This window comes from Biomphalaria glabrata, chromosome 3, assembly GCF_947242115.1.
Source record: "Biomphalaria glabrata chromosome 3, xgBioGlab47.1, whole genome shotgun sequence".
Classification (NCBI taxonomy): Eukaryota; Metazoa; Mollusca; class Gastropoda; family Planorbidae; genus Biomphalaria; species Biomphalaria glabrata.
The window spans coordinates 40,709,799-40,717,279 of record NC_074713.1 but is presented as its reverse complement, the minus strand read 5'-3'; the positions used below and the strand labels follow the sequence as shown (position 1 = coordinate 40,717,279).

At 34.0% G+C, this 7,481-nt stretch overlaps 1 protein-coding gene across 1 annotated transcript in view; it reads left to right on the top strand.

Annotated features, from left to right (window-relative positions):
* The first annotated feature begins 380 nt into the window (after positions 1-380).
* Positions 381-7,481, top strand: part of LOC106078160 (probable nuclear hormone receptor HR38) — a 104,494-nt gene continuing 97,393 nt past the window's right edge. The window contains exon 1 of the mRNA XM_013238931.2: positions 381-539. The gene's annotated coding sequence lies outside the window, so the exon portion shown is untranslated. The remainder of the gene's footprint in view (positions 540-7,481) is intronic.

Below are 7,481 nucleotides of genomic sequence, written 5' to 3'. Positions count from 1 at the left end.
TCCTCATTCTAAAGTCAACCCCAGAGTACAAACCAAAAATTTATTTTTATGTGACCCAGATATGACCCTAGTGTTGACCTCTCGCGACCCAGTAACCCTGCGTGTTAAGTTGACCTAATTTCATTTTTATAGCATTTAAAAATATTGTTAATTCCTTTTATTTGTACTTAAAACAGCGCGAAATCCTATTGCACCAAAGATCAAAATATTGTCTAATTAGAATATGAAAAATCTTTAAATTTTGAACCTTTTTATTTTTGTGAATGCGAAAAGGTCGTCATTTGGCGCAGCACTACTAGCTTTGTGGCCAATGTGTGTATGTCACTGTGTATTCTGCAGGCGCGCGCAGCCTTGCCAGCGAGCCACGGTGACTGACCTCAGTGGAGTAGGTAACATGAGGTCATACTGACATAACGGCATGATGACCCGAAATAACTTAGGACGTGCGCTGTATTGTGCGCCTGACCACGGATACTTAGCTCGCAGAATTCAATAGGGTTATTACACTGCTTCAAAGGACTCTACCATGTAAATCTAAGGTAGGCGAAGCCAATGCTTAATTTAACCCGACACTTCTTCTTTTCAGCGTTTTATTGTTGTGATGATCAGTGCTTCGAGTTGATCAGATTGTAGATTGGTTTGCTCGGGTCGGGAAAAAGTGTGCTAAGATAAACTAGATCTAGTTGTTATGTGTGTAGCTTCAGAATACACCTTGTTGGTAGCCCCCCTCCCACCCCTATCTCAAGGTTTTGTGATCTGCAAGGCTGGTTAGTACTAGAAGCAGGTGAGTGAGAAAGAAACGCAAATGAATAGAAAACGTGTTTGTGTAAGAAAAGATTAGTATTATATGTTTTATGATAAAATAATGTGCTTGTTTAATACATGGCTTACATAATACATCTATTGTATGATTTTCACGTGTAACAAACTAATATCAAGCTCACTACTAGCAGAATTTGTTTTGTATTGCATAACATCATTAAACATGGTTACTCATATCTTGTAGATTGTAGATCTAGATATAATTACATTATTAGTATTGAAAAGACAGATGTAGTCAAGATCTAGATTATTCTACCAGGTAGTATTTAAAAATGCTATTGCTTTTTTGAAAAATTAGATCAATTATTCAGACACCTAACAATGCATTAATCCTTAAACTGCTAGATTTATATCTAGATCTAGAATAAATTAATTATCTTGTATTTTTAAAAAAAGTATAATCTAGTTCTGAATTATGATAGCAATGCCACTGATTTTGAAACATCAATCTCTTTCAAATACTTTACAACATACATGAAAACACATTACATGTTGTATACTATACAATAAAACATTCAAATTGCATTCACCCAGTTTTTTTCTTCAAGAACTCTATGATGGTCCATTTTGCATAAACATTCATTAATACATATATATATATTGCCTGGAGAATAGAGTGGCTTTGTGGCTACAGTGTATTTATGTTTAGATTACACATTCATTCATTCAGTTAAATTTATAGAGTCTTGAGACATCATTTGATATTAAACATTCATATTTTATGGAGCTTACAACTTCCTAAAATCATTTAACACTAAACATTCATTCAGTTAATTCTTTAGGATTGGTGATAAATAATTTGACATTAAACATTCATTCAGTTACTTCTTTAGGATTGGTGATAAATAATTTGACATTAAACATTTACTTAGCAAGTTTTAAGTAAAGGAATTTCTAGATTTATATTACCTAAACACCATTTTCCATCAATCATTCATTATTTCATTTGGGTATTTTTTTAAAGGCATTCAAAATGTGTAGTCACTATTTTACATTATAATTGGACCATATTGTCTGTGCCATGTATATTTTTGACACAAAGTTAAACTTAATTATATTTTTTAACAAAAATACTGTAAGTTAATGTGTTTTAAACAAAAAATAACAGAAAAAATTAACATAAAACAAGACTGTCATATAGCCTACTTGCCTAGTGAAGTATGTTTTTCTTTAAAGTATATTATAGGCCTAGTGAAGTATGTTTTTCTTTAAAGTATATGCCTAGTGAAGTATGTTTTTCTTTAAAGTATAGGCCTAGTGATAGTGAAGTATGTTTTCCTTTAAAGTATAGGCCTAGTGAAGTATGTTTTTTTTTAAAGTATAGGCCTAGTGATAGTGAAGTATGTTTTCCTTAAAGTATAGGCCTAGTGAAGTATGTTTTCCTTTAAAGTATAGGCCTAGTGAAGTATGTTTTCCTTTAAAGTACAGGCCTAGTGAAGTATGTTTTCCTTTAAAGTATAGGCCTAGTGAAGTATGTTTTTCTTAAAGTATAGGCCTAGTGAAGTATGTTTTTCTTTAAAGTATAGGCCTAGTGATAGTGAAGTATGTTTTCCTTAAAGTATAGGCCTAGTGAAGTATGTTTTTTTAGCTCAATAAAAGTAAGGAGTCAGTTCCATTCCATGATCCATCTAGAATTAGACCCCTCAATGGTGATTTTATTGTGAAACCTACATTGTGACTAAACATTGGATTATCTGAATTTATTTACATAATAATAATAATAATAGAGCTACTTTCATGCTTATAGCATGCTCAGAGCGCTATGGTCCAATCTCATTTGTGGACCAGTGGGGTAGAGGGTATCTGGGAGGTTTTCCGTGCTGCCTTTACGCGCTCAGTAAACACAACTCTGCTCGAGTCGGGTGTTGAACCTCGAGCCCCCTTCATAGATAGCCAAGCCAAACCAAGATCAAGCATACTTAGCCTCTCAACCAAGCTTGCCCACATTACTACAGAGACCTCAGTCACAAATATAACATTTCACAAAAGTTCCCTAAAACACATGGAACCTTTCATGTAAGCAATTTAACATCTTAATTATTGCTTGTATCCAGGTAAAGAATGGGATTTTGAACTTAGGTCGCCCCTGAGTCCTCCCAACTCTAATGGGTACCTGACTTAAGTTGGGGAAAAGTAAAGGTGTTTGGTCATTGTGCTGACATCCATGACACATGACTACCCTTATTAACCCTGGGCCACAGACACAGATGACCTTTATATCATCTGCCTCATAGATTGCAAGATATCAAAGAGGTACTTTATTATTTTTTAAAGTCATTGATTGTGAAAAAAAGAACAACCAAAAAAACAGTTTAAGACAAGTAAACTGTCTAGTCACACAAGTTAAGCTTCCTGATTCCTTTGAGGTGCAACTACATTACTTATGGTTAGAAAGGCTAAAAAAATATATAGATCTATGTGTCTTACATGTTTCTTGCACTACTTTGTTAGCTAAACTATTTCTAAGAAAATATATTTTGTAATGATTATATCAGAAGAATAAAGATGATTGGATAATATTTAGATGGGACCTACTTTTTGTCTTCTAGGGATTCATATAAGGAATTTTTAAAATTGCAGTCTACACCTTAATTCAAGTGTAATTTTTCTTTGGGTCTCAAAGGCTTATACACTTGACACTTGATAATCTTATGATACTGGAGGGGGGGGGGGGGTCGTATTGCCAGAAATGTAGGATTACCAAAGTTAGCCATACATCAAAGAATCTAACTGCATATGTCAAGAAAATTTTACTTATGATGCAATGAGATATTATTTTAGACTTAAAGGTATAAAATAAACAAGATAAAGAAAAAAATTATTGATCTAAATAAAAAAACAAAAACATATGATTTCAGCCTTCACATATGTCATTAAGAGGTGCTCTAAAAAACTACTGATCATTTGTCTTGTTTTTTGTATAAAGTTTAAGGATCATTTTCCTTGAGATGAATAATCAGAATAATTGTCATATATACAAAACTACCAATTGAAATAAATATTTGGTGTGTGCCAGTTTAGAAATGAAAATTCCAATCTCAGATGTACACATTTCTCTCAGACTATTATGCTACAGTAAATGATATTTGGTCTAAATAACTGGGATTGGATAAAGGTTGGTTACTTGTTTGTGTAGTATGCTCTCTGGATTATCACCAGGCTTTAAACCCTATCCACCATTATCTTTTGCTGTCCATCAGGAGGTTAGGTTAAGGACATAATTTCTGAAAGAATTTCTGAAACTTGTCAAGTCCAGTCAGTTACTAAAGTCAACTGATGCTCATTTTAAAAATACTCTGGCAATGCAGGAAGTCTTGTAGTCTTCTAAATAGATATATAAATATTGATTGCAACCTAAATTAAAAAATAAGACTTTTAAAAGCCAGATAAGTCTTGTCCAATCTACAAGTATAGATTGTGTCCAATCTACAAGTGTAGATTGTTCAAAATATAAATAGTTTAGTAGTAAAGGGCTTAAAAAAATAATTGTCTTAATAATTGCCCAAAACACAATACTGCAGTGTTCCTTTAATTAGCTTGTCCATTGTGTCAGAATTGGTATTGATTTGATCATGCCCCATTTTCTCCTGTTTGATTCCTTGTGTTTATTTACATTGTAGATAAGAATTCTGAAAAGTCAACATGACCTAGTGTCAATTGGGGAAAACAGGACCAAAATAAATTCCTTTAAAATGAATAAAAATGTAACTAATTTTTAGGCTTTATTGTTATGTTTGAAAGTTCTCAAAATATACAAATAAATAAAATAATAAATAAATAAATATATATATAATTTATTTATATATTTATATATATTTATACTTTATTTATATATATACATATTTTCTTTTAAAATGTACAAATTTATACAAATATTATGACAGATAGTTGTATTAAAAAGGATGCAGGATTTATTTAAATGATAGCTGCTACAGCTTACTCTTTCAAATATTTAGTTATTGATTTTTGATTCTAATTTATTTTTTTGTTGTTGCTGCTCCTTGCAAACTGATTTCTTTTATCTTATCTTATAAAATACAAACATTACTTCAAAAAGAAGATGATTATGTCTTACGCATGTTCCTAGGTCAATCTAGTCATGCATGTTAATCAATGACTTAAACTCTGCCATGTCATTGGTTTTCCTAGCTGACTCAGACAACCCATTCCATGCTGAAATAGCACTATGGAAGAAGGAGCATTTGTACAAATTAGTGTTAACCAAAATAGAATCATATGCATTTTGAGTGTTCAATGTCTTGAGTAAAAATACTTTGGCAGTACAGTTCCATGTTGACATTCTAGAGTTGATGAAAAGCTAGAGAGTGAATTTTATTGGCCACCACTCTGCTTCACTTAAAACAAAGTTCATTGTGCAAGCCACAGTCTAATCTTTCCTATCCTTTATTTACAATAAAGGTGCAATAAAGTGGCACAATGGTGGTGATATGGTTGATGAGAATACCTTTGTGCTGTGCTGGAAAGCACTGTCTGAAACAGCAATGTGGCTGAAGAAGCCCTGTGACTGAAACAGCAATGTGGCTGAAAAAGCCCTGTGACTGAAACAGCAATGTGGCTGAAGAAGCTCTGTGACTGAAACAGCAATGTGGCTGAAGAAGCAATGTGTGATCACTAATCTAATGCCACTAAACCAATGTGTGATCACTAATCTAATGCCACTAAACCAATGTGTGATCACTAATCTAATGCCACTAAACCAATGTGTGATCACTAATCTAATGCCACTAAACCAATGTGTGATCACTAATCTAATGCCACTAAACCAATGTGTGATCACTAATCTAATGCCACTAAACCAATGTGTGATCACTAATCTAATGCCACTAAACCAATGTGTGATCACTAATCTAATGCCACTAAACCAATGTGTGATCACTAATCTAATGCCACTAAACCAATGTGTGATCACCAAACTAATGCCACCAAAGCAATGTATGGTCTCCAATCTTATACCATCAAAGGTCTCAAATCTCAATGCTGATCAAAACAATTGCACAGATATATAGAAGATATTTAGTACTGGGTAGAAAAATGTTAACTGTCAAAGTTCCTAGACTAAATCATGGTTTGTCTGAAACAATGTTTAGAGAAAGCTATATATATATATATATGCCCATATATAAATGAGGTTGGAGCTGCTAAAGCTAACCTCTGTGTGAATAGGGATATTTATTATAATACAAATTTCAAGTTGATCCGAGATAGGGTGTGGGAGAAATAATGTGTACAAACTTTTTACCTGACAGACTGACAGAGTTAATATAAGCTTTGTAAGGTGCGGTGGCTGAGCAGTAAGAGGCGTGATGACTGAGCGGTAAATCAAACAGTGGGTACCGAGTTTGAATCCTGGTGAAGACTGGGATTTTTTTATTGTGGGATCTTTGAGCCCCTCTGAGTCCACCCAGCTCTAATGGGTACCTGACATTAGTTGGGGAAAAGTAAATGCGGTTGGTCGTTGTGCTGGCTACATGACACCCTCGTTAACTGTAGGCCTCAGAAACAGATGACTTTTACATTATCTGCCCCATAGACTACAAGGTCTGAAAGGGGAGCTTTACTGTTTACATTCAGTCAATCGATATCAAGCATAGCATCCTTACAAGAATAGATCTTTAAAAATTAACTTCAAATTAATGAAAGTAAGGGATGAAATCAGCCCATCTCAGAGTTAAACCTATTGATCAAAGACAACTTTAATTAGGACAAAGCTCAATAAACACTGCTGACTAGAAGAATTTAGGAGTTTAGACTGCAATTTAATTTTTGATCATCAAATTAATTATATTTGTGAATTTGCCTTTTGTGATATTTATCAGTGGTCAGCAAAGAAAATAACTTATTGTTCAGTTTTCTAACCAAATCTTTTTTTTTTTTTTTTAAATTATTTCACCTTCTATATCAATGTAATTACAATCAGCAATTAACCAGTGATGTTTTAACTACACAGTGCTGAACTTATCACACTGTGATGTTGCTGGTCAGTGTTCAGGCCTTCGATAACAAATGGTCTCAACTTATCCAGCCTGTAATGTTCTGACTACACCCTGCTGAACTTCTCCTGCCTGTGATGTCCTATCTACACTCTGCAGACTTTAGTCCTATCTAGCTCCTGCCGTGATTTCCTATCTACACCCTGCAGACTTTAGTCCTATCTGACTCCTGCCATGATTTCCTATCTACACCCTGCAGACTTTAGTCCTATCTGGCTCCTGACGTGATTTCCTATCTACACCCTGCAGACTTTAGTCCTATCTGGCTCCTACCTGTGAAGTCCTATCTACACCCTGCAGACTTTAGTCCTATCTGGCTCCTGCCGTGATTTCCTATCTACACCCTGCAGACTTTAGTCCTATCTGACTCCTGCCGTGATTTCCTATCTACACCCTGCAGACTTTAGTCCTATCTGGCTCCTGCTGTGATTTCCTATCTACACCCTGCAGACTTTAGTCCTATCTGGCTCCTGCCGTGATTTCCTATCTACACCCTGCAGGACAAAAAAAGGACTAAAAAAATACATATTCATTCTAGTACCTGTAATAAATCCATGTTTCAATATTATTAAAGTAAAATGACATAACATGTGTAAAAATGTAATATAATTTAATTAATATATGTTCTTTCATCTTTTAAGTAGAACT